The following is a 23,178-nucleotide window of genomic DNA, read 5'->3' as shown; positions in this document are numbered from 1 at the left end:
ATAAGCAGATGAATTTTTAAAAATGACTGTTGAAGGAGACGAAGCTAGAGCTGCTCTCCCATGCTAAAAACATAAGCAGGGCAATTAATTTGCTATTGAACCTCTCAGAGCTGCCATTAGCTCATTAGAAATGCCTCTATTATGATAATCTATCAAGTGGAAAATAAGCTTATTGATCTAATAAATGTCCGTTCATTTTGAGAGTAGATTCTCAAAACCTTTTGAAATAAGTAGAACACTGGTTGTAAAAATTCGGGGTAGCTTTACTTGGGATAAATGCTAAAAAATAAAGCAATATGTCCCATTACATCAGTGGTTTTCAAAATTCAGTCTACTAATTTGCATAATTCACCATGTTCTGTAATATTTTCATAACCCTTTGTGTTTCTCAAATGGGTGGAGGCCTGGGCCTTACCCCGCCATAGTCTCCAACAAGGTGATGAGAGAGTGAGTAAGTGTTTCTCTTCCCTCTATTCCTACCCTATTGAGAGGCACTATTCTAGATGATTCCTCCAAAAATATTCAAGCTTTTTAAAACCTGGCTTAAAAATTTTTTTTTTGACTTAAAGTCAGTGTGAATATTACCATTGTTCTGAATACTGGCAATGTGTTCCTCACGTTGTAGGTAATAACAATTGCCAAAGGACTATTTAAATAGTAAGAGTATTGACAAACTATAATGTATTACGTGGCTCAAAATGCTTCCTGGTCTGATTACCTACCCAGACCTGCTGAAGACAAGGAAGGGTGGAGACTTCACTGGCAATGACTCACTGATGTTCAATTAGTAGATTCTGGTTGAAAAAAATGTATTTTGATAAGTAGCAATAGTTGTTTCAAAGAAAGGTGTGGAGGCTATATTAAGAAATAAACATCCAAATCTACTGATCTAGTTATCTATTCTCAAAATCTTTGTGTGTGTGTATGTGTGTGTGTGTGAGATATGTTTTAAGTAATTCATACTAAGCCATTGTTCTATACCCTGACTTAACAACCTACAAAACAATTACTTAACTAAACTTGTTAAAGGCATATTGTGATAGACATTAAAAATGTCAACAGAATAAAAATTGCCTGGAAATACAGTGAACTGTTTCTTAAGTATTACTTTATTATTTAAGGGGAAGAAATTTAAAAATGTGTAAGGAGACTGGGATTTTGGAATTAGGCTGAGTTAAAATTTTTGCTTTATCACTATGTGACATTAGACAATTCTTTGAGGTTCAGTTTCTTAATCAAGAAAATGGGAATAGTATATGCATTACAAAGAGATTATAAATACTAACCAGAGAAAACAATCCAAGGCTTTGGCAAATAATAGGTGCTCAACATTGCCAGTGCCATCAAAATCAATGATTATTAATTGGCACTTGGCAACAAAAATGACCTAGACAAATTTTCAATATACACATGCCCTGGTCCCATGACAGGAGAATCTAAGTCCAGAGTGGGACTTGTGTGTTTGGAGAAAGCCCTCCAGATAATTCTGATGCACACCTCTGGTTAAGAACGAATGGTCTAATTAATTTTAATCTTTTCATTGGATGTACTTATGGGGTATGATTGGTTCATCACTGCAGTGGTCTGCTACTAAAGAAACTTTCTCCTAGCCAAGAGTACCAATATGGTTTAAGTCTCTTCAAGCCTCACATTTAACTTGGGGTTTGGGGAAAGACAAATGGGATGTTTTCCCAGAGTACTTCAGCACAATATAGTATAACTTAAGTATACTTAAGTGTATCTGTATGCAAAAAAAGTGCCTATCCCTGTTTAGTAAGTAGTTCCACTACTTGGATCACAGAACTAAGGGATTAAAAGTTTGATGCTCACTCAGGCTTTTTAGTCTTCTCTGCTTCATGGTCCCTGGCCCCTTAAGCCATCATCACAAGAAGGCATCGGGCAGGAGAGTGTGTACAGATCTACAGAACCTACTGAAATTACTAGGAAGAGTTAAATATTAGCAAGAAATGGTTTTATTCAGTATTCAATTTGAAGGTTTTTTAAAAAGAACCTCTTAAAATATTGGATATCTGAATGGGATATTTCTAAGATACTAGGGTGTGAAAATGATTCCCTTTTTAAAATTAAAAAAAAAAAAACCCTCAGTAGAAAAATAACTCAGTGTGTTAGGTGGATAAGCTTCAGACAAAGGGAAAACCAAACCTGCTAGTCAGAGATACAAAAAATGTCCACAGCTACCTCATGTTGCCAAGGAGACTGTGTAAACAGACTAAAACAAAGAGAAGCGGCTGGCTGGCAATAAGGCTAATGTGGAAAACCTCTTCATTGTTCTGTGGCACGCTTCTTTTCAGAAGAGCAGGAAGAGGTGGCAGGCAGAGAGGGAGAAAAACAAGAATCGAAGAGTCTTTCTTCCAAAGAGGGCCATCAGAGTCCCTGAGGGATGAACCTAGCTGACCCAGGTCAAACTGTAGTAAATCACTTGGAAATAAAGCTTGGAAGCCCTGTGCATTGTGTCATGATTCCCTTAATACTTTACCCCTTGAACTTTGATAAGCTGTGTGAGGAGGCAGACTTGGGATCTTTTCATTCAGACATTCAACCTCTTTATTTCGTGCTTCCCAGGCAGGAGGGAATGCCTGGAAGTTCACCAAGAGAGTAAGCAACCGAGTCTGCATGACGGGGGTCACCATTTAATGATGAAATACCCACACAGGAGGCCTCATATGACTTACATCTCTTTACCCTTTTAGAAGAATATCTAATCCAACCGTATGTCCAAATGCAATTATTTCCCCTTCATTAGCTTCATTCAATCAGCACATACAGGGTATTATAGATAAATGCAGTATAGTTACACGTAATCCATCCCTCAAAATGTTTATAGTGCATGGTATAGAAAAATGCTCTCATTATAAGTTTTAGTGAGGAAAATTTTGTGTTTTTGCACCACTAAATAAATATACAGTATGATTACAGATCTGTAAAACTCTTTAGCAAACAATAAATAAGTAAATAGTTAATGGCCAATAATAATGGATGTGAAAATTATGGACTATTATTTTTTTCCGTCTTTTTTCATGTCCAAATTTTCTATCATGTGTCTATATGACTTTATTCATACAAAGAGAATTTATAGTTTATGAATGTGAATCTGGTTTCAGTTGTTGAACTTTGCAATTTATTCTTTTACAGAGTCTGAGACGAGCATGGGTAAGTTTGACAAAACCAAGATATAAAAACAGTTCTTTCTACAGCTATAAGTTTGTTGGCAAGATTTTTTTAAAAAGCAAATGTCTTTTTCACTGTGTCTCTTCAAACCTGTCATCATAGAAGTTGCTTGTTTTGAAGCGAGATAAAGTAAGACTGCAAACCAGCCCTTATTACATTGGAAAGTTTCCGCTCAATCAGAAGGCAAATGTTAGCATTGGTAGTTACACATTAAAAGAAAAAAATTTTTCCAACTGCTAAGTCATCAACAGATTAAAAATAGAAACAAGATTGGGGTCTTAAGTCATTTCTTTACACTGTAAGGGTTAAAGCGAACACCACTTTGTAAGAAGGCAGCCCAGAGTCAGTGTTCAGAGTTGGCATATTGAATTAATAACTTTTTTTTTCTATCAAACTGCTCCTAACTTGAGTTGTTAAACATGCGTTTTTTGTTTGGTTTTTTTTTTGCAGGCTGTTGTTATGCTGCATCAAGCAGCCTCTTCAGAAAGGTCGCCAGAAAACATGAAACTAAATGCACCCTAGAGTTACTGTCTTGAACTCTCAAAAATATCATTTTCTTTATAGAAATGGGTTAAAAATTTGTTTGTTTTTTTTAAATTTCACCCCCAGAAAATTGTGAGCTTTAACCTACAGGAGACATGCTTCAAGGTAATGCCATCCTAATACGGTCTAGTTGGTCCCTAGAGTAGGTAAATTTATCAGATCCCCCAAATTCTCAGGAGACTGTGAACGTCTGTCAGCATATTTGTTTCTGTTCATTTTCACAAGATTGACAGGCTCATTATGGTAATATTGACATCTCCACTTGAGAGCTCATATTGTGCGATTGTAAATTTGCATATGTTAATGAGGAGACAATTATATCAAAGAGTGAACATTTGGACTGATGTGCAAGGCACCATTTAATTATAAGAACAGTAGGCGATTGAGCCCTGTCATTGATTCTTCCATTTTGTCTCCTTCCAACTTGTATTTCTTCCTAGATTTCCCTCCTCCTTTGTTTTTTTTCTCCTCTTTCCTTCCTTCCCTCCCTCTCGATAAATGACAGATCTTTTTTTTTTTTTTTTATGCCATCTCTCTATGGCTGCACTTGAAACAAGAATTCTTTCCTCCTAGTTGTTGGCTGACATCTGCAAATGTGAGAGAATTTGAACACGACAAACAACATGGAATTCGAAATAAACTGTAATGGAACAGGGTCTCTTCTCTCCCCCCCTTCCATGGTGGAAACGATGATATCCTCACCATCTGCACCCTCGCAGGCTGTGAGTGGGCAGAAAACCAGCTGGAGATGCAGCCCATGGCAGGGGTCCAGATCCTCAGCTTCTGGGAGGTCCTAGAAGCTCATGATGCCTCCCTGCTATTGGCCTATCTCTTGCCATGTGCATTCAAAGGTAAAATGTAAAATATTTCTCTAAGCTATTTTGTATAGAGAGGATCTTCCACTACAAAAGGAGGCTGACGTGGTGTAGGGGATAGTGTTCTGGTCTGAGTGTCAGAGAACCTCAGCCCTTAGGGTCCTCCTTTTCCAAGTAGGAAATACTGGGTCTATTGCTTTACCTCTCTGGGGTTTGGTTTTCTCATTTCTAAAGTGAGAGCTTTCAGCTTTAAAGTTCCATGATTCTGTTGGAAAATATGTGCAGAAATAAAAGAAGAATGAAAATAGTTTGAGGATGTATGTCTCCTATAATTTGGTTGACAGTATATGTTAGGAGTGAAATATCACTGCACTACCAAAACATGTCTACGCCATACTCTTCCCTTCAATTAGCAGAGGAAACATGATTACTCTGAGTCTGAGAGCCTGCTGCTAAAAAAAACAGAGGCAATAATTCTATTGACATTTGGTGCCCTCACTGGCACCGCCCTTGTGTCCATGGATCAGAACTGAAATTAGGGCCATGGTACAGTCATCCCGGTTTGCAAACTGGAAAAGCAGGGCTGACTGGCCTTGGGAACTATTCCTGGCGCTACACTGCAACTTTGAAATCCAACAGAAGCCACAGGATGGGGAATCTACATGGCAATATCTGTATGAAAAGCTACCTTGTGGCCTTGTGAGAGACTTCTAAAACCACAAGATACACAACATTTTTGATTCCTAACATGAACATCCAAGTATATTGATTCCTAACATGAACATCCAAGTATATTGATTCCTCCTCCTCCTAATAAGTGTCTGGTCATAACAGTCTTAAGGACACTTCAAAATTCTATGGAAGAAGACAGGAGAGATAAAGGAATATAAAATCACTTTTGGGGATGGCTGCTTGGACTCTAATGGGGTTACCCTAATACATTTGAAAACCAAGGCTCATTGGCCAAGATACACTTTCATGAATCTGAGAATGTATATTAGTTATGACATAGCCCTAAATATGTGTATATATTTATATTATAAAAATGCCAAAATGAATGTAAAAGACAATCCTATTTTTCAAATGCTTCATAATGGAAGTGATTGCCTTTACCATCTAAAGTGTTCTGTTGGATATATTTAGTATTCTTCAATCCTCTCTATTAAATTATATGTTCCCTCTGGAGCACATGTTTGCTTTATAAATGGGCTTGGTAGCTTTTTGTTTGTTTGTTTTGTTTTTGACATTATTCAACACTTTTGGATGCTGAGGCCAGGCAGTCAGGGAAAAGCAAAACATCTGCAGAGAAGCCCAAAGGCCTAGCCTCAGTTCTGAGCTGGGCTTTCCCAGGATGTTTCCCCAGAGCACTCCCTAGGCCTACTGGAGACAGGAGGTCAAAGGCACTTCCTACACCCACAGGGTTTGGCATGCTGGGTCTATCCCTCCAACCTGCCGCCTGCTTGTTACACCACCCTCTGGCACCTTTCCCTCTCTGCAGCTGGCACAGGCGGGGGGGGGGCGGGTAATGGTGTTAGGGAGGTGGGGAGGGAATGCTTCTGCAACTGAGGACAGAGATGAGCCCATCCCAAGTCCAGAACCTCTGCAGCTCCACCTGCCAAAATATGGAGTTGAGTTCAGAAAAAAAAATTATATATATATAATATACATACACTGTATATGTGGATATATTAGATAGGTATATATACAAATACATGTATATACTCATAATTCACAGCCTGAATCTTACAGTTTGCTATATATATAAACTATACATGTGTATGTATATTACGTATGTATGTATATAAATACATGTATATATTCATAATTCTCAGCCTACATCTTATAGTTTTCTATAATCTTTTTAGCTATGTTTTAGCCAAAAGCATGGGGAAAATTATTTGCAGATGTCATTAGCTCATTTTAAACGAACTCCAGTGTACTTTGGAGGCTTCTTAACACACCAGCAAGCTTCCACGTATTTCAGAAAACCTTTTTAGATATACCATCGGGGAGTATCTCTTAAACAAGTTCTCAACACACAGCTCCTAAACAGATGATGACATTTGACTCACTGTATTCACTTGCTATCAGCTACTGATGGAGAATCAGATTGGCCCAAATCAGGGGAAACCTAAGAAAGATAATGAAACTCCTGTAAAAAAGCAATGACAGGGCTTCCCTGGTGGCACAGTGGTTGGGAATCTGCCTGCTAATGCAGGGGACACGGGTTCGAGCCCTGGTCTGGGAAGATCTCACATGCTGCGGAGCGACTAGGCCCGTGAGCCACAATTACTGAGCCTGCGCGTCTGGAGCCTGTGCTCCACAACAAGAGAGGCCCGCACATCGCGATGAAGAGTGGGCCCCCGCTTGCCACAGCTAGAGAAAGCCCTCGCACAGAAACGAAGACCCAACACAGTCAAAAATTAATTAATTAATTAATTAATTAAAAAATATATATATATATTAAAAAAAAAAGCAATGACAATTGTGAAAACGAGCTTTTTACTACCCTTTCTGTGACCTTTTCACTACCCTTTCTGTGACCTTTTCTTCTTTTTTTTGACCCTCCTCACAGGCAGCCTAATTATGGCAGGAACATCACCAGTGAGGTCTCAGAGAAAGGAAACTGATTATAGAGATAGCCACTATTTTCAAGAGCACATCAGATCGCGGCAAAGCACATTATGCCAACACTCCCCCTGTAACAATCTAGTCTTCACTGGAGTTAATTAAAGCAATTAATTAACTTGCCTTTCAAAGTAGAATGATTACACAAATAGATAATTTTCCAATCCATGCCCATAAGGCAAGTGATCTCTCGGCACTTCTCTCAGTATGCCAAAGAACCTAACTGAACTAAATTATCCTTGCTCTTTATATGACCTTTCAGAAATTCTCCATCAACTTTGTCTGCTTTGTTGTCCTATCTGGTCAGAGAGCAGAGCCACATCTCTGCGTGGACACAAGACTCCAAGCTTAACTAAGCCTTTGGCACAGCAAAGATGGGCGATGCCCCACCTGTGACCACAGTGACAGGAGTCCAGAGGATGGCAGGAGAATGGCAGGTGCACATTCTGACAGTCACTGCCGAGCTTTCTTCAACAACAATTTCCCCATGTGGGTGATGCTGACAATAATTAGACAAACAGAATGCCAGACAATTGTAAGAAAAGCTGTCAAACATTTTGTGTTATTATCCCCTGCAGAGGCCTGTGATTTATCACCACAGAAAAAGCACATTTAAAAAAAATCTCGAAACAGTGACATTTTGTTCAAATTACAACCCCAGCTTCCCTGACTGCCTGCAGACTGACATCTCCAGCGTCAGAGGTAATGTTCGGCAATTTGTTCCCAGCAATTGAGCAGTTCTTTGGGGTGGGCTCTAGCCACCGTTAGAAAGAGCTGACGTACAAATAGCAGGAGCAAAGGACCTCTCAATGCATGGGACGCCAATTGCCTTCAGACCTCAAAATAAATAAAATAACCAACATCCGTATTTCCTTCTTAGATTCTTAGGGTCACACTGGTTCTAAAACTTGAAAAATGGTCTTCTGCACCAAATACGGTCTTCCTACACATCATCTCTTTGTCCCTCTTCACCCAAGACCCTGTTTGGGCTCCTGGACTTGGTCAAACTATGTTTTGAGGGTTTTGATCTTTTCAATAGAAAATCAAATTTCCTAACGATGTCTCCAATGGCTATAATGGAACCAGAAAGAAAAAGAAATGGAAACAGTTTTAATCCTTTTATAATCCAGTTTCTTTAGAGTTTGGCATAGTTCTATGGACAAATTCTTATACATTGAGAGAAATACTGCAAGGAGCCGTCCTTTCAGAGGTGTGGAGCCAATGAAACAGATGTAAGGTGCTAATATTACTTTGTAAAAAGTCTACAGGCAGTCTCTAAATTAGGTATCTGGGTTGCTAAGCATTGAAATGGACCCTAGAGGTCATTTAATCTACCTTTTCAGCTAATGAGGGAAACCTCGTCTATGAGATTTCTTGTGGATATTCTAAACTGGAATGCTTCCAAGGATGGGGATGAGGAGCCCTCCCATTACAAACATGTGGCTGTTAAAAGACCTAAGACTTAGATCTCCACTGTCTTCAACAGCTCATCCCACTCCTTCCTCAACATTAAGATCCACTTAACAGGGAGAGCCCCTATCTTCTAAATATTGCCTTACCCTTTAAATCAGCAGTCCCCTACCTTTTTGGCATCAGGGACCGGTTTCGTGGAAGACAATTTTTCCATGGACTGGGGTGGATGGTTCTGGGATAATTCAAGCACATTACATTTATTGTGTACTTTATTTCAACTATTACATTGTAATATATAATGAAATAATTATACAACTCATCATAATGCAGAATCAGTGGGAGCCCTGACTTGTTTTCACTTGCCACTTACTGACAGGGTTTTGATATGAGTCTGCAAGCAACTGATTTATTATGGTCTCCGTGCAGTCAAACCTCTCTGCTAATGATAATCTGTATTTGCAGCCGCTCCCCAGCGCTAGCATCACGGCCTCGGCTCCACCTCAGGTCATCAGGCATTAGATTCTCATAAGGAGCACCTAACCTAGATCCCTTGCATGCACAGTTCACAGTAGGGTGTTTGCACTCCTATGAGAATCTAATGCCGCCGCTGATCTGACAGGAGGCGGAGCTCAGGCTGTAAGGCAAGTGATGGGGAGCGGCTATAAATACAGATGAAGCTTCCCTCCCTGGCCCTGCTGCTCACCTCCTCCTGTGCAGCCCGGTTCCTAACAGGCCATGGACCGCTACTGGTCCGTGGCCCGGGGGTTGGGAACCCCTGCTCTAAATAATGCCTTGCTTGAATAGCCATTTCTTTCCATTGTATTGGAAGAATTCCTTCCCACTTCTTTTTCACCTTTTTTTTTTTTTTTTTCAATCTTTACACCCACAAGAGTACCTTTTCTTCTCGTGATCCTCTTTTGTTAGAGTTTGGACAGTCACTGAGTATCATCGTATCTTCATTTTATTTAGGTAGATTTCAATTTTTAGAAACGGCCAATAGTCATTTTACTCGAAATATGGCAAATCATGTAGGTTAGCACACAGAGTAAATGAGCTCTAATTTCCTCTTGCCCATGTATCTTCTTTTATTAATTTTTTCACAAGGCATTCAATACCTCCATGATGATTGGTGGCTGCCAAGGGACCCTCTTACACTAGATTAATCCCAATTGGATGGCACTTAGGACCTTTTCCAACCATATTTCCCACCAAAATGTGTCATGTCTCATACCTAAGAAAGCTGATAGAGAACTCAATGGACCAATTTAAACCAGGGTATTCACAGCTTATATTTCAATACTTTACTGAAATCCAAGGAACCATTTATACGTCAACAATGACTCATTTCCTTAGCTCAAGAAAGTGAACAAAGGTTTGATTCTCTCTCTTTCTCTCTCTCACTCTTCTTTGTATACAAATGTGAATTATGCCCACCACCTGCTCATCTAACTCTGAAAGTTATTTCTCAAAGGCAAACCATAAAGTTGGATCAGGTAAGAGATGTACAGAGCTCACTGAAAACCCACCTCAGCTACAGAATGAACAACTCAAAGGTCTACAGCCTGCGGAAGGCAAGTCCATGGTGTCAACTTTGAAGATAAAGAACAGCTTCTTAACCAACCTCACCAAATCAATTTTTAACACTTCTGTCCCATGAGCTTCCAACCTACTTTGATAGACCTAGGCTGATCAAAAACAAAAGCATTAGCCGTAAAGACCAAAATAAATGAACTTCCTTTTAGAATTCTTCTCTCTTGCCAAAGTTGATGGCTGAATAAATTCAGGGACAGTCAAATTTATATCAATTATACCAATAGTCACGAGAGGTAAGGTAATATGAATTCACACTTCCAGTAAAGCAGATGTTGAAATGATAACTTTGGGATCCTTTTAACCCCAATTGTAACATGGTCTACCATGTTATTTTTCATTTCTGAGATAAGAAGTTTTGTGTGTTTTTTTTTAATTTATATTTCCCACATGTAAGCACAATCTCTGAAACACAGTGGCTCATTTTACACATCTGGATCTGTTCAGGCAAGAAAGAGAGTCATACCGTTTTCTCTCCCTCATAGTCAAACCTGAGAGTGTGTGGCAAACATTTCAGAAATCAAAGTTTTTTCAAGAACTTTTCATCTTGTTTCCACCCAGAAAATAAAAAGGGGCAGGGGTGGATATCTTAACGTAGCCACATCTGGGAATACAGTTTGTTGAAGAGACAGGAAGGAAGAGAGATGAAGGACTCCTATAAACTTTTCTTTACCATCTAAATATGTAGAGTATATAAAGATTACAACAGAAACAGGTCAAAATGGCTCTTGCTGTACTTTGGGAAATCTTGACTGTGAGGACCTTCTGCCGTAGAACGGCAGGCTGTTCTATCACACTAACTGGAAGGCCAGTCTGGGATGTGCTCACTGCATGTGTCAAGATCAATTACCCAAAAATCTCTGTGGAGCCTCTCTTCTTTAGGAAACAGGGGAAGCCCAAGCCATCAGTATTCTGCACGTGCACTAACAGCTTGTGCTTGCAGAGGCAATAATTTTTCAGCTCCCTTCAGATTCTATTTATTGGTTATTTTCCCCTTTGGCTGAAAAGGTTTCTCCTTGGTACTACGCAGGGGCACCAATCTAACAGAATGTATTAGAAACTGATCTGTTGGTATTTCACTGGGGTTCTACTGGGGTTGAAGTGCTCAAACAAAATGTGATAAAAGTTTTAGAGTGTTTTGGGTGACTTGAATCCCAAGGTCCCACTTGGTTGACTTGATTTCCTGCTCTCAGAGATGTAGGCAATGCTAGTTTGGGATGGGAGGTCTGGTAGACCCTGAATATGAGGCAGCTTTTACATCAGCCATTTGAGGAAGATCCCATGCTATCCTGGATGACAAGATACTATGCCTTCATTTGTGTTCATGAATAAATTCATGTGAATGAATTATTTAAAGAGGAAAATGTGGGAGTGAGCATTGCATAGTAATTCAGCTCAGTCTTTGCACTGGGTTTTTCAATAAGTACGAACATTTTCCTCTCATGTCTTCCTGCCTAAGACGAAGAGAAAATGATGATGGGGAAGGGATACCATTGATACCAAGGGAAGTTTTGGGATAGATAAGAGAACAGTCCTTTATGACTCTTATCAAAGTTTACAGTTTCAAATTCCTTTGTGAAGTGTCTGTTTAGTGCTTTCTCCACAAATAAATTGTAAGCCCCATGAATACAGGGAATGCGGCTGCTCTGTTCCTTACTATATTGCCAATACCTACTATAGTTCTTGGCACACGGCAAGAAAGGACAAATAAATACTTTGTCTCCTTTAAACCAATGGTTTGCATTCTTCTCCAAGTGAGAAGTTGGTTAGGATTTTCTTGAGGCTTGATAATGACCAAAGCCAGTGGTGGAATGGAGATTACCTGGTAAAGGTGGTCTTTGATCTATTGGGAATTCCAGTAATATCTGACTTTGATATCCAATGAGTATAATTCTATTATGTCCTAGACCATTTTGGTGTAACTGGTTTATAAACCATTTTAAGCTGTAAATAGAAAAACTGACTTATTTTAAAGAAAAATATAATAGCATCCATTTGTTCATTCAAGAAATATTTTCGGAGCCCCTACACTGTGCCAGGAATATGGTGAATATGGCAGATGGGTTGCTCATGGAGCTTTCACCGTAGTGATGCAGCTGTGATTGGAACTGGTGGGCATAGAGGCCAAAATAGCAGTTTTAGGCCAAACTGCTCTAAACAAATGATATGAGACCAGAGAGGCCAGCTAAAATTTTGTTCATATTTAGTTTTCCTGTCACCTCGCTCACCAACTAAGGTGGGGATGAGGTGAATCTAGAAGCACAGAATGAAGTGGGGAAAGAGGTACCCAGGGATCATGCAGTAACCTTGTTCTTAGCAAATGGCCCTCCTATAATTCCCAAGAAGGTAAGATATTTAAGCATTGAAATGGCTTCATGATATGGTAATGCCAAATCCAAAGTGGTTCTACCATGTGAATATCCCTTCAACGAATGATCTGGAGTTTGAACAACCTACAGAACAGGCTCAAAGCATAGGCTGGGGAGTTGGTTGACAAGGATAATTTAAGTCACGGCTTTACTATTTGCTGGTTGATTCATGAGAAAGTTCCTTAACCTTTCTAAGCATCAGTTTCATCTGTAGGGTGGCGATAACAATGCCTAGGTTATAAGGTTGTTGTGAATACAAAATAAAATAATACAGGGCATTGTTAGCATGGTAAGTGACACATATAAGCAGCTGAATTAGTGTTAGTTGTTATTATCTAACAGAGATAGAACACACATTTCATTAATGATCATTAATCACAACACTCAGAGAAGAGCCATATATATAATTCGTAGCTAAGAAAACTGAGGCTTAAAGGGGTAGAACATTAATACTTTCAGTGCTTCTAGGCTTCGGGGAGGATTACACTTCACCTTCTCCTTGAAGTTTGATGTGGCCGCGTGACTTGCTTTGGCTAATGAAATGTACGTGAGAGAAGCATGTGTTGCTTTTGGGTGGAAGTCTTTAAAAGCCACCTTCCTTTCCCTGTGCCACCACAAACAGTGATTTCCAGAAGGAGGATCGTCCAGTATCTTGTGTCCTGAAGTAAGGACAAGGGAGAGCAGAGCCCTCTGCTAATGATGCTGGGTGTACAACATGTACAACAAAGAAATCTTTGTTGTTTTAAGCCCCTGACATTTTGGGAGTTGTCTGTTTTTGCAGCAAAATCCGGTTTATCCTATCTTGCCCAAGATTAAAAACTATTCAGAGGTCCAGGATTCAAACTCAGGTCTTCTGATATTAAGGCCAATCCTTATTTTACTACCTTATAGATATCCTCACTGCTTCTTAGAAATAAAACACCCAGTGGATGTAAGGTCTTCAGGAGAAAACTGACTTTCCCGGTGCTCTTATCCTTGATTTGGAAGAAAATTAATTTTTTTCTATGGACATAGAAAGAAAATTCTCTGAGCGAAGGTTAATGGAAGGTAACTGAAAAGTTGGAGAGAGGTGGGCAGATAATAAAACTGGTTGAAAAGTTCTACTATTTTTGCAGAACACTTTATTTCCCGTAGGTTCATGACCTGAAGATTACATGGGATGAAGGGAGGCCCTTATCAAAAGCCTGCAACTTGGTAGCTACAAAATCAATTTTTAAATGATTTATGTGATGTTCTTTAGGACCAAAGGCAGTAACTCATTCTCCCTGTGGCACTCAGCTGCCACTTAGATGTTGAAAAAGGATTAATTTTTATTTACAGTGTGCTTCCCCTCATATATCACTGGAAACAAGATTTGAGAGCATGGCATTTCTATAGCATTAAATTATTAACTGAGGGAAGTCCCAGGCAAAGAGAAAAAAATCTACTAAAAACCCAAGATCTCAGCATGCACTGAAATAATCATTCTGAAAAATTTTCAAGGCCAAATCTTCCCATCTATTTGGTTTAACCCATTTAACATAAACAGCCCAAATTAGCTTCCCAAGAAGAGTCATTCTTGTATCAAATCATATCATCACTAAACTTTAACAATGAGAGGATAAAGAATTTAGAATTCCTATGGTTTTTGCTCCTCCAGAAGACTGAATTCAAAAAGTTTCTAGAATTTGGTGCATGAAGCTTATTTCAACTTCATTTGAAATAAGTGTGCATTTGAAAAAATTGCTATAAGGATGCCTCTTCTGGGCCACCACACGCAGGTATTTCTTTCTTTCAAAACTGCAGAAGAGCTGTATTTCCAGGCTACCTACTCTTCAGCTTTCCAGCCTGAACCCAATATTACTATTACTCAGTCTATTAGTACCTGAGGACCAACTCTACCTAGAACAAGGTTCACATTTTTCTCATCAACCATATCACCCTAAAACTCCTAGCCCAGGGCTCACAATAATCTGATAATAAGGGGCTACTTAGTATGTCCTTTGCACCTTGTGATCTTTAGGTTTGAGGTAAAGACCCTGAATAGCATGGAGGGAGATTAGGAACTACTCTGAGACCAGTGGAAAGAAGTCTGCCCATTGCTTCTCGACACTAGAAAGTTAGAAGGCTGTGGAGAATGGAACCTGCCATTTTATCTTCTACCATTTTCTAGGACAAAATTTCCCAAGGGAAGAGTTAGGAGAACTCAGCTTGGTCAATTACCAGCTCCATATCGCAGACCATTCATAGATTTGTGTACATTTTGTACCACATCCGTCTCCTCAGTTCATTGCACACTGTCTCCTCATTGGGCTAATGATATTGGTTAAGCTGCAGGTTGGTGCCTATGGATTACCATCTCCTGCATCATTAAGTATGGCCATATCCCTCCAGTGCGTTGTGAATGAAATTAGTAATCTGCTTCTCTCTCACTAACTTGGATGGTTTAAAAGCATGCTAGCTCATCAGTCAACGGCTTGAACTGGTATGACTAAGGATAAAACATCCTGTCAGTACAAGTTATTTATTAAGCCCTCTAGAAGTAAAAGATGTACAACCAAAGGGCAGAGGCTGAGGGCTTTCCTTCCTGTTTTTAGTTTGTTTTGTGTATCGGATTCATCATTCATCAGCAAACTTTGGGAAGCCCAGTTCATTAGGTTTGCAGGGTAAAAAAGTGGGCAAAACTATCTAAAATTGAGTAAAAAAAAAAAAAGAGGATTCTTCTACCACCATCAAATGTTGAAACATTTACACTTATTAACTGGAATATAAGACAAGAAAACAAAAGAGTAAGGGCTTTGCTGATGTATTAACAAGATCCTGGATCCTTCCCTTGCAAGGAGGAGACTCGTGAATGAAAGCTCACCTTTCCCACTGAGCGCTTATCTCTTGGTCAATGGGATGGGAGGGAGAAGGAAAACGAAATTAGGGAATTGTTGTGGGTGTTTCACATATTTTATCACATTGAATCCTGCAAAAGAACTCATCATGCTGACATTACCAGTTTTACAATCAAACGAGTAATCAAAAGTTAGGAGATATATAATATCACTTGTATGTGGATCTAAAATATGATACAAATGACCTTATTTACAAAACAGAAACAGACTCACAGACATAGAAAACAAACTTATGGTTACCGAAGGGGGAAGGGGGTGGGGAGGGATAAGTTAGGAGTTTGGAGTTAGCAGATACAAACTACTATATATTAAATAGATAAACAACAAGGTCCTAGGTATAGCACAGGGAACTATATTCAATATCTTGTAATAATCTATAATGGAAAAGAATATGAAAAAGAATTTATATATATGTGTGTATAACTGAATCACTTTGCTGTACACCAGAAACTAACATAACATTGTAAATTAACTATACTTCAACTAAAAAAAATTAGGAGAGAGAAATGACTTTCTCCAAACTCCAGGCCATGGTGCATATGGTGTAGGTACTAAAGATGAAGTTTCCTGGGCCCTGCCCCAGGCTCACTAAGGTGGCATTCCTGAAAAATGGGCCCAGGAATCTGGAATCTCCATTTGTGTAACTCAATAAATAGTCCTTAATACAAACTAAACTTTGAGAAGTGCTGTACTATATCCATCTGCCTCTAAATGCACATTCTTGGGGCAAGAAATTTTTCATGCATTTGCACAATACTAGCAGCCAGATGGTCTATAAATAGAACCGCCCTTTTAGCAAACATTAGGGTTGCATTTGCAGTTCAGAATACAGGGAATGCCTTGGTAGCCCCCATTAATGTTAATGGGAATCATGTGGCTAATTCTCTATACTCCATGCTGAAAAGTGTTCCCTTTAGAACCAGGAGAGGCTATATTTAATCAAACCATCTGGATTCCTATGCACATGTATAAGGGCAAAAAATAGGTCACAGTTGGTAAGCTACTTTTCTGGAAACTATTCCATTGTATCAACAAGCTCCAAAGTCCTGAGAGGGTTCCTGCTCTCCTGCCTGCCTCAGTGGGTGACATGCCCCAGAGCCAAGAAAGGTCAGAGAGAGTGCAAACTTTAAGGAAAAAGAGTTTCAATAGCAAGAAAACAAAAGCAAATCATCCCCTAAAGATAAAAGTATGGAATAAACTTGTTACAAACTATTAACCTCTCCCAATAACACATTTCTACTCCAAAATAACCTCACTTGCTGCTTAAGGAGAAGCATGAGATTAAGAAACACAATTTAGAGAGCGTAAGAACTCCAAATATGAACTCAGGTTGTCCACGAAGCTTACAGACACTCAAGTTCCTGGGAAAACCACGATGATGATGGGTCCATGACCAGGAAGAGAGTCAGGGAGCCTTCACAAGCCTTTGAGAACTCAATTCTATTATTGACTATTTCTATTATAGGAGAGATGTTATAGAACTGTGTGAAGAAGTTTAAAGCAAGAAGAGGATTTATTGAGCTCAGTCTGGATATGAACTTGAGCTCTGTCAAGTCTTGGAGCAGGAAGCTATTGATTACAAGGGCCAGGAGGGCCAGTGGGTCCTGGGCTCTTAGAGTTCAGTAGACCGGAAGTCCTATACTGCTCTCTCACCAAAATCAGTGTCCGCAGGGCTGTGTTCCTTTCCGAAGCAGCCGAGAAGGGAGACTCTGTTCTGCTGCCTTCTCCACCTTCTAGTGTCCACCCACATTCCTTGGCTCACAGCCCCTTCCTCTATCTTCAAACCCAGCAATGTTGTATCTCTCTGACTATATTCTTCCATAGTTACATCTGCCTCTGACTCCAGACAGCAAAGGTTCTCTGCTTTTAAGGAGCCACGTGATTAGATTGGACCCACTGGGAAATCTAGGATTATTTTCCCATCTCAAGGTCCTTAACTTAATCATATCTTCCAAATCCAGTCTGCCAAGTAAGGTAACATATTCAGAGGTTCTGAGAATTGGGACATGGACATCATTGTGTGTGTGGGTGTGTGGGTGTGTGTGTGTGTGTGTGTGTGTGTGTGGGCATTATTCTGCCGACCACACAGGGTAAGAGGTGGTGAAGAGGGAGGTTCCCAGAGGGTCAAAGGAGCCCAGATAGGAAGCTGGGAGGAGGCTATCTTTATGGGCCTTCAGGTTGGTGCTATCTTTCCAGGACCTTTTAAGTAGTTCAGGCTGGTTTTCTTTTCTTCTTGTTTTATTTATTTATTTATTTTTTGGCTGCACAGGATCTTAGTTCCCCGACCAGGGACTGAACCCGCGCCCTCGGCAGGGAAAGCACAGAGTCCTAACCACTGGACCGCCAGGCTGGTTTTCTAAAGATCCCCTTTTCTTTATCACCCTCACTGCTACCACCATCGTTCTGGCCCATCCCCTCTCACCTGGATTATATACTCATCGTTCCTCACTGGTCCCCTAGAGTCCTATGTCCAAACCTGCCCTGCCCCAGGCTAATTCTCCATATAGCAGTCAGAGTAATTTTTAAAAACACAGTCATATTATGCCACTCCCATGTTCAAAACCCTTTAATGTCTTTCTCTTACACTTAGAACAAGACTCCCAAGCCCCTCACCATGGCTGACAGAACCCTACCTGGCCTGGCCCAGGACTCTTCTTTGACCTGCTCTCACCCTCCTTCCCATGGTCACTGGGCTCCAGCAACACTGCCTCTCTGCTGTTCCTCAATCTCCCCAGGCCAGCTCTCTCCTTGGCCTCTGCTGCACCTGGAATGTTGACTCCAGATCTTTGCATGATGTGTTCCCTCCCCTCTTTCCGGAACCAGATGAGATGTCATCTCCTCAAAGAACTTCTCTAAACAACCTCATTAAAATACCAAGCCCTTCCTTCACTCTCTATCTCCCTAACTGATGTATATATTTATTTTTCAAGTTCCTTATCACTACTTGACGTTGTATTTGTTTTGTTGTTTTCTTTGTTGTTTGTTTCTGCCACTAGAATGCAGAAGTTACCTGAGGGCAGGGGATTCCCAATGAGCCAAGAACAGTGCCTTACACATTAAATATCTGTGTATTACATAAAGATTTAATTCAACACATATTTGTTGAGCACCAATATGTAAAAGACACCGTGATACAGCAGTGAAAAAGACAGATACAGTCTGCCCTTTTCCCTCAAGTGTCCCACTGATTGGTTTTCCTATCCAGAGTCAACTTTTACTGATGCCCAAAGTTTACTTTTTAATTCACATTTCCTTCTCATGGCTCTCCCCCGTTCTCATTCAATCAACATATATTTATTGAGCACCTAACCTAGATCCATAATAGGTCCCTCTCCCTGAAATAAGAACATCATGTTTGGGAGGTTTCTTTTGCTGGTGGCCATGATGAGAAGCAGATAAGGCGTAGGAAGTTTCTATGAAGATTCCCGCCTCTAATCCTACACACTTCTTCTTCTCATCTGAATTCATTTGCAAAGATGAAAGCATCTTCATGTAATAACAGAAGCTCCCTAAAATAATCAAAGGATTTCAGTAATGGGGAAGTCAGGAGACATGGTCCCAGCATCAACAATGTGGAGATTGTGCCGTATGGACCGGGTGAGGCCCCTGCAGACCTTGCCACATGGGTCTAGAGGTCACACTAGCTGACCCCCCAGCCAAATTAGAATCGGCATGCAATCCGAATTCCCAGCCCAGCCTAGGTGGCGGTATACCAGGCAATGCCATTTTAACATTTTCCACTTCTTGTTCACCATTGTGCTTGCAATTCCATGTTTTACTTAGAGAACATATGCTAAACAAATGCTTCTAAATTAGCCTGAGCTAATTTCACCTTTGAGCTCACTCTGCTACCACAGCCTATGGCAAATCAGACAGAGCACTGACACATGCCCTGCATGTACTACAAGATGCGTGGTACAGAGTTAGCTTGGGCTCTCTGTGGGAAGATGCACACGCTCTAAATACTCTTAGTAATTAGGAAGTATAAAGAGATACTTCCTGTGAATGGATAAGCCAAGAAGAAGCTCCATAAGGTGTACAAATCCTGGTCCTGCTCACCAATTTGTGGGGAAAAAGCTTGATGTCAGAAATTTTATTTAAAGTATAGGCCATATGGAAAGCCCCAAAGTACTCTATAGGGTGTCCAAAATTAGATGTTATTTATTCACTCTAATAAGGGCTAATAAGGTCTAAGCATAACTCTATACTTTGAAAGCGAGGCCCAGTAACCAGTAATTCACTAAATAAGGTTGTTAAATGATACCACAGCATTTATAGGTCAGTCTGAACTTTTCCTCTCTCTGGTTTAATGCCTCAGGATGGGGTGAAATTCCTGACAAGTGATTCACTAAAGGGCACTTGCCCAGCAAAGAGGAGAAGGAAGAAGAAATAGTTAATATGCCATGTTCCTCTCTCCATTTTAGCTCGGTTGGGCTGTCAGTCACCTGGCCAGAGCACGATGAGGTGGTCCTACTTCTCCGGGGGGCTCTGGGACTCCCAGGACCGCTGGGTGTTGGTATGCAGGCAGGGGGCTGTACACTTCTCTGACGGCCCTGCCCTTTAGCTCTCTGCCCCCATAGAAAGCAAGCATCACATGGCTGCTTTTAGGTCATTTAGTCCCAGTTGCTCATTTCCTTCACTGACTAGTTGGGGGTCAGGGGGCCACAGGGAGATGTGGATCAGTCCTTCTGAATGAAATACACAGGGTGATGAAGCTTTCCCAGCTGTTTGCCTCCTGGGGTGACAGTCACATAATTGTCTTCAACTAAGGAAACCTGGGGCACCACATCTCACCATGTTGTTAGCTCTGCCTCTGTGTATTGATTTATCCACATTTGCTCATTGTGGAAATAAACACATAATTTCTAGGATTAAAAATAAACTAGTAACAGCAAAGCTTGGCTGTCCAGCATAATCCAAAGGGCAATGGAAATTGTGTCCCAAGACTTTTCAACCACAGCCAGGTCAAAAGTCATGGAGTGGGGAAGTCCTGAAAATGAGACTGGAGGAGAGACCATTCGACTCTATGTGGGGGGATACGAACAAGAGATGTGAAACTCTCTTGATCATTTGACATCAATGCTCAGGAATAGAAACTTTGCAAGAGATTAGGTAATGATATGTGCATACCAACAGCTTCTATTTGTGCCGTAGGAAATCCAGATATAGAAATTCTTGCTTTTTTCATTGGAAAACTAATTTCATTGCTGACAGTAAATCAAAATGCTCTATGGCCACCTAAATCATTATAAATGACTAAAAGTTATATATCCCCAGAGAAAAGAACAAATGCTTATAAAACTCAAAGTGCTTCTACTTAGAATCTGGTTGTTACAAATGGAGACTGGCTCCCAGAAGATTCTGTAAATGGACAAGGGTTGAAGCTGTGTTGTGCATCACTCACTTGGTTCTTCCCTTATATTAAATTGAGGCCATGTAGAAATATGAAATTATAATGGCACAAAGTGCCTATTTTCCACAAGCAGTAGGTAGACTACAAATACATGAATTAATTCCTTTCTCTAATGCAAAAGTGCATCAGAGTTGAAGCATTTTTTTTTAATTAATTAATTAATTATTTATTTTTGGCTGTGTTGGGTCTTTGTTTCTGTGCGAGGGCTTTTCTCTAGTTGCGGCGAGCGGGGGCCACTCTTCATCGCGGTGCACGGGCCTCTCACTATCGTGGCCTCTCCCGTTGCGGAGCACAGGCTCCGGACGCGCAGGCTCAGTAGTTGTGGCTCACGGGCCCAGTTGCTCCGTGGCATGTGGGATCTTCCCAGACCAGGGCTCGAACCCGTGTCCCCTGCATTGGCAGGCAGATTCTCAACCACTGCGCCACCAGGGAAGCCCCGAAGCATTTTTATTTAATATAAGATTTTAAGATTAATCGAATTAGAATCAAAATATTTGACAAATGGTTAAATTTTCCAATTCTCCCTTATTTTAAATGAATGGAATAAGGAGTACATACTTGTGTTTTATAATTAAAACCCTTTGAAACTGAATCGAAACTATTGTATTATAGTTTTTGTTATCCTGGAACAAGCAGTAATGGTATAGAGAGAAGACTGAAGAATCTGTATACAGCATCACAGTTAAGTCACTAATTCTCACCACGAGGCACCTACAGGACAGAGGGCCCATGAGACTCAAATCAATTCTATCTGAACAAAGGAGGAAATTGTCTTAAGTGAAGGATCCACAGAGTTAGCTTGGATACAAATGTCACTCGAACCTTGAACAAGTGTACTAGTTTTTGCAAATGAACCACTCTACCTATGGAGAAAATTAAGGTTAATCTGCAAAAGCAACGTATTCTCTGTGGCTTGGGGTAGAACCTGCTTTCATCCACAGTAGCAGGTTGCCTGGAAGGAGAATTGGACTTAAAGCCAGAAGGCCCACGTTTGAGGCTCTTCTCTTTTACTTGGCCCTTATGTAAGCTTGAGTAAGCCATGGTCCTCTGTCACCTGGTTTCCCCTGGCTTTAAAATGAAGATAAGGATCCTAGCCCTGTCTACCTCAAAGGTGGGAGGTCACATGGGATAATTATGTGCAAGGTGCTTGTAAACTCAGAAATACTCTAATAAGGCAGGGCCTTGGGCCTGTCCATTGATTTGCAAGGCTCTGCTGGGGGGTCAGCCTGGGAGGTGCTATGGGTAGGGTGGTGCAGGGAGGGACTCAGTAACTTCTCTCTGCAGGACGGTGACCTCATTCAAGGGATGCGGGCCGAGACCGCCCAGGGGGATCTCTACACACACCGCAGTACTAGTGGACTCTTTGAAAGTTTCATTGCCCCAGCTCTTTTTTTTTTTTTAACATATTTATTGGAGTATAATTGCTTTACAATGGTTAGTTTCTGCTGTATAACAAAGTGAATCAGCTATACATATACATATATCCCCATACCTCCTCCCTCTTGCATCTCCCGCCCACCCTCCCTATCCCACCGCTCTAGGTGGACACAAAGCACCGAGCTGATCTCCCTGTGCTATGCGGCTGCTTCCCACTAGCTATCTATTTTACGTTTGGTAGTGTATATACGTTCGTGCCACTCTCTCACTTCGTCCCAGCTTACCCTTCCCCCTCCCCGTGTCCTCAAGTCCATTCTCTAGTAGGTCTGCGTCTTTATTCCCGTCTTGCCCCTAGGTTCTTCATGACCTTTTTTTTTTTTTAGATTCCATATATATGTGTTAGCACACGGTATTTGTTTTTCTCTTTCTGACTTACTTCACTCTGTGTGACAGACTCTAGGTCCATCCACCTCACTACAAATAACTGCCACAGCTCTTGTAATCTGTCCTGAGAGCTGACTGAGCCCAAGATGTTTACACTCTAACTTGTGAACAGATCTATACTGCGAGCTGTAAAAGTCCAACACAGGAAATCTTCTGGTCTGAGTATTGCCAGTTTGATGCCTTTATGTTGGCAAATTAGGGAACTGTTTGGAAAGTTTGAGTTTTGGAGCTAATGAAGAGCTGCTTTCCCTTCCCTTTCTGTCCCCCACCTGTTAGAGAAAGCAGAGGTCATCAGACTCCCTGCCTCTCTTTGTAACTGTATGTTCCTTAAATGGATGCCTTTATTAAAAATGTTGGTTAAATTGTTTCAGTGTGTGGCAAAGACTGAGGAAAGAAGCCCTGAGATTATGTTTCCATTTGAATCTCTGAGGCTTAATGAGAACAATGGCTGAAAACAAAAGAGCCTTGAACAGATTTGATGTGTTTTCCTCATTTCAGAGAATGTCTATTTGTACGCA

The 23,178-nt window shown here is 40.6% G+C and overlaps 1 protein-coding gene and 1 long non-coding RNA gene across 14 annotated transcripts in view; both read right to left on the bottom strand.

Moving 5' to 3' along the window:
- LOC309644295 overlaps nucleotides 1–20,984 on the bottom strand; it is an 82,314-nt gene extending 61,330 nt beyond the window's left edge. The window contains exon 1 of the long non-coding RNA XR_014254358.1: nucleotides 18,060–20,984. This is a non-coding gene — a long non-coding RNA (uncharacterized lncRNA). The remainder of the gene's footprint in view (nucleotides 1–18,059) is intronic.
- SLC8A1 (solute carrier family 8 member A1) overlaps nucleotides 1–23,178 on the bottom strand; it is a 409,941-nt gene that overhangs the window by 152,911 nt on the left and 233,852 nt on the right. The gene's annotated exons all lie outside the window — the stretch shown is intronic.

Source organism: Balaenoptera physalus (genome assembly GCF_965194825.1).
Source record: "Balaenoptera physalus genome assembly, chromosome: 15".
Lineage (NCBI taxonomy): Eukaryota > Metazoa > Chordata > Mammalia > Artiodactyla > Balaenopteridae > Balaenoptera > Balaenoptera physalus.
The sequence above is the reverse complement of the archived record's forward strand: the minus strand, read 5'-3'. Positions and strand labels throughout refer to the sequence as shown.